This window comes from Salarias fasciatus, chromosome 14, assembly GCF_902148845.1.
Source record: "Salarias fasciatus chromosome 14, fSalaFa1.1, whole genome shotgun sequence".
Taxonomy (NCBI): Eukaryota; Metazoa; Chordata; class Actinopteri; order Blenniiformes; family Blenniidae; genus Salarias; species Salarias fasciatus.
The window spans coordinates 4,980,633-4,985,315 of NC_043758.1; positions in this window are offsets into that span (position 1 = coordinate 4,980,633).

The window sequence follows — 4,683 nt, forward strand, 5'->3', positions numbered from 1 at the left end:
GTTTGACAGAAGAGATCCTCAGAGAGCTTCCTGAGTGGGATCTTTGTTTTCATCGTGGGGTCAAGGTGATATTGTACCTCTGTGGCGCTTTGGCAAAGCTGCTGTACTCTGGAACGAGGTTTATGCTGTCGGGACCTTCAGAGCAGCTCAGTGTGAAATCCTGCACCACTGACACCATGAAGATAAAAAGCTCCATACGAGCCAGAGACTCGCCCACACAGGCCCTCCTCCCTGTGAAGGACAAACAAATCACCAGTGTGAATAAAGTTCACACATAATCACGTGAATCGACGTGACTTCTAACCTACAGTGAGGACTTGTTTAAAATGGCATGAGAGCAGGATTCTTCTTAAAGTTGCCATTCTGGTCCAGAAAATGTTTGGGGTTGAAGATCCGGGGTGTTTCCCTTCCTTTTCATCATTCAGCATGGAGTGCAATAAGTTGATGACTGTCGCACCCTGTGGAGACAAAGTAAAGGAATTTTGCTTTCGACACAGTGTCCACTGTTCAATCTCCTGCCATCCGGCAGAAGGTCCTGAACTCTACAGTCCAGCTCCACCAGCCTGGGAAGCAGCTTCAACTATCAGGATGTCAAGAAGCCGATGGTGGAACTCAATGGTAAAGAAAACAGTTTTCCATCATTTGAGAAATATGCAAAGTTTCAGTGTCAGCATGAGTTACTGGCAGATAAATGACTCCATCTCAAACTTTGTATCCTGGATGCTGAAAAGATCACAGAGTTAGCCTTGTGTGGTGGTTGGGCATGGTTTAACTCGGATGCAGGGCAGAGAGGCGACCCAGCTGGCTGCTGGGGGAGCTGCTGGGGAGAGCAAGTTGAAACCACCTGTGGGTGGAAGAGTACTTCATACAGCCTTCATCAAAACTTTCTGACTGCACAACATCACACCACAGATGTTAAGCCACAAGTAAAGACATTGCCACCACGGACTGTCTCTGTGGTTTTTATCAGGTAGGGGAAGGTCGGAGGGAACGTATGTCTGTGGGTCAATAAAGGACCTCTGTTTTTATCAGTTTCTGATGTAAAACATGTTCTATCAATAAAGGTTAGTTGATTCCTGAATGATTATCTTGGATGGATAACATCATACAGTGTGTGGCTGCCTACAGCACAAAACCAATAGTAGAAAGTAGGGATGTGCGAGTACCGATACCAGGTATCGGTATCGGGCCGATACTGGCCTTATTTCAAGGTATCGGGTACTCGTGAAGGCTACCGATGCCAGCCGCCGATACTCACGGCAAGAAAACCCCACGCGTAGTAAGCCCTCCTCACCAGCAGGTGGCGGTAGTGCAACCAAATGGGATGCAAGCTGCCGTTAAACATGAAAGAGGAAGAAGCTCCTCTCTGGAGTCACTGACAGGAGCAGGGCTACACTGTAGCGGACTGACTTCTCCATGAGTCTCATCCAGAGCAGAGACAACAGGAATGAATCCAGAACGGCTGCTCGTCTCACCAAAACTTCGCCGGTGTGGAAATTCTTTTATATAAGTGAAAACGAGTCGAGCTTTGCAGAATGCAAACTCTGCAATGCTAAAATTGCTAAAGGAGGTGCGCGATGTTGTTCATTTACCACTAGTAATTTGTTTAAACACCTCAGGGTGAAGCTTGTGGACGAGAGTCTGACGCTGTTGTGCTGGAAAAAAAGAAAACTCCGGCAGCAACTCGACGGCAAACTCTGCAGAAGACCGAGAAACTGAAGAGCAGAGATCCGAGAGCAGCACAGAGAACACGAGCAACTCTTTAAACCCGGGGGTTGTTCTATCTTTGACTTTAGTTCATAAAAAAATCATTAAAATTAGTACATTCAAAAACCTTAGTTTATGTAAAGTGTAAAACTCAGAGAAAACTGTTTTATCTTGCACTTAATTTCATTTAAATAAGTGTAAACTCAGTGTTGTTTGTTTTATTTTTCAGACTATTATTTTGGACTTAAACATAGTGCCTGGGCTGCCTTTTTATTAGAAATAAAATTCATTTTCAAAAATAATCTGTCATTGCATTATTTTAAATTTTATATATATAAAGTATCGGTATCGGTGAGTACTGAAGATGAAGTACTCGTACTTGGTATCGGTCTGAAAAAAGTGGTATCGCACATCCCTAGTAGAAAGATAAATGGGTAGTATTTTTATCCTGACATGTGCTGAGAAATCAATTCCTGTATAGTTCCAATCATTCAATATTTTCTTTAATCAAATCATAAACAAAATCACTGAAATAGTATTTCATTATTTCATTCAATTTATTTTTAGTTACACTCCGCTCTTTACATTTGTTTTCTAACTTTTATTCTTTTGTTGTGTTAATGTCAAATGGTCACAGAAAGGTTTCATGGCAAATTATTTTATAAATTGTTTCTTTGACATGATAAAAATATATTGTTCACTGACCAAATATGTACTTTCATATGTGATGCGAGACGCAAAGAAGATGAAAAGCGACATTAATCTGTCTGAAAGACACATCACGTCATGTCATGTCATGGCACATCACTGCTGAGTAGAGATCACACAGTGCTGTGATCCCGTAGACGCTGTGAGCTTTGACCACAATAGGCAGTGTTTTTGCCGATGAAGTCGTCCCCGTGGCTGTGGTCCACAAAAGCCTCTTTCACTGCGTCGTAATCCACCAGCACTACTGTCCTCTGCCAGCCCAGGTACAGACTCATCACTGGACCGTAGGTCTGACTGAACTGCAATAAGAACAGTCAGAAGTCAAAATGACTGAAAGAGGGAGCAAAGTGCATTTTGGGGTTTTGCCATATCACACATTAATAAATATGAAGCTAATTTTGTGCCCAAACTCACCTTGAGAAAAGTTTTGAACGGTGAGTTTTTGTCTATTTGGAGAAGGTTTCTAATGAGAGGCAGTGCGGGGGTCCTCGAGGTAATCCGTACTTCCTGTTGGTTCTCACATTGGACAGCCAGAGCAGAGCTAAAACAACAGCCGCTAAGATTACTGTTGCAGAGAAATCCATGGTGCTGTCTGCACTGAGTCTCTGCTTCTTCTTCTATCTTCACTCTGTGGCTTTGATATGCTCTGGTCCCTGTCGGAGGTGGACAGAGGGAGATCAGGGGCTTAGGCAAGAGAGAGGGACAGACAGAGAGAGAGAGAGTATGCGTGCTTGCAGGTTCGAGTGGGTGTAAGTGACTCGTTTTCAGTTTTATTTAGTGTAAATAAGTCCATCGTATTTACTCATTTGATAAAAATGTATCAGTTAGCAATCTACAGTGGTGGGCACAGCTAACCAAAAAGTTAGCTTCGATAACCGTTTTTCTGCTAACTGAAAAGTTAGCTTCGATAACGCTAAACCGATAAACTGCTAAAAGATTTAGCTGAAGCTAACAATAACTGCTAACCACTAACTGCCTCACCCACAGCCGCTGCAGGCTCTGTAACAGGCCTAACGGGGGAACGCACTGGACGCGGAAGCGCTGCGCACGGAGTTTCTGATCGCCTCCCATGTTAACCTATCTGACTGCCCACACACAACGCGCAGGGGAGGCAGGCGCTGCGCACGCCGTGGCTCACGCTCTGCAGCGCGCCCGCTCCGTTCTATTTTTCAAGCGAGCGCCGAGAGCGCCATTTGTCAAGTTGGATCAAGCAGATCGGACCAGACAGGAAGTCGGAAACAGAAAAGGCAAGAGAATCCGGTCAATTTTAAAAATAAAATAAATCAAATGACGATTAGTTACGGTGTTGCTCATCCGTCTATAATTTGTCACTTGGGTCTAATTACAAGTCACACACAAACAGACATACGCACGTACGCACCCAATCAAACAAACAAAAACACAAACACACACACACACACACACACTCAGCGACAGAGATTCACGTGATGCAGAAAAAAAGAGGACAGGAGGGGAAAATGGCGGAATCTTGAATTCCGGGGCTTTCTAACAGTTTATGAATCATTCCAATCGGACAAACAGATTGGGAGTTATATGCATTACAAAATCCATGTTTTTTCGAAACAATTTTCAGCGTTTTTTTAACGCAGAGAAGAGACTTTTCATCACTTTGCACAGTAACGGAAGCACGTACGAGAGGCGTTCAAGTACCCTCAGAAACTAGAGTCAGCCTACATTGGCTCCCAGAGCTACCACTGCGCTAAATTTAGCGGAAGCTAATTAGTCCGCTAATGTTTTTCAAAGTTAGCTGAACAGCTAGTCCGCTAATGAAAATGTTAGCTTCGCTAATTAGCGGTTAGCTGATTAGCGGACTGCTGACCACTGATGTTTCAACCTTGGCGTGTGACATTCAGGAGGTGTAGAAACTGATTTTCTTAACTAATATCTATAGTTACAAATGACATTTGATTGGTGTCTCATACACAGCAACATTTAAATTATTTAAGTTAATGTGGTTTTTTGTGGAAGTCATCAAAAGACAAGGCAGACACGTGTGTTGAATAGACAGCCTTTAATTTGACACACACACTGACAGCTGTCATGAGGACACTCCAACATCAGCATGTCACCACTCACCTCCCTGTATCACCGTACCTCAACACACCACACCTCTACATTACACCCCCACGTCACCAACCCCGCCCCCTCTAATGTGAGACATAACCTCCCCATCAGGCGCCACAGTTTCCTGTTTGTATTTGATTCTGTCAAGTGTCCATTCATTTCAGTCATCATTACTCTTTAAGA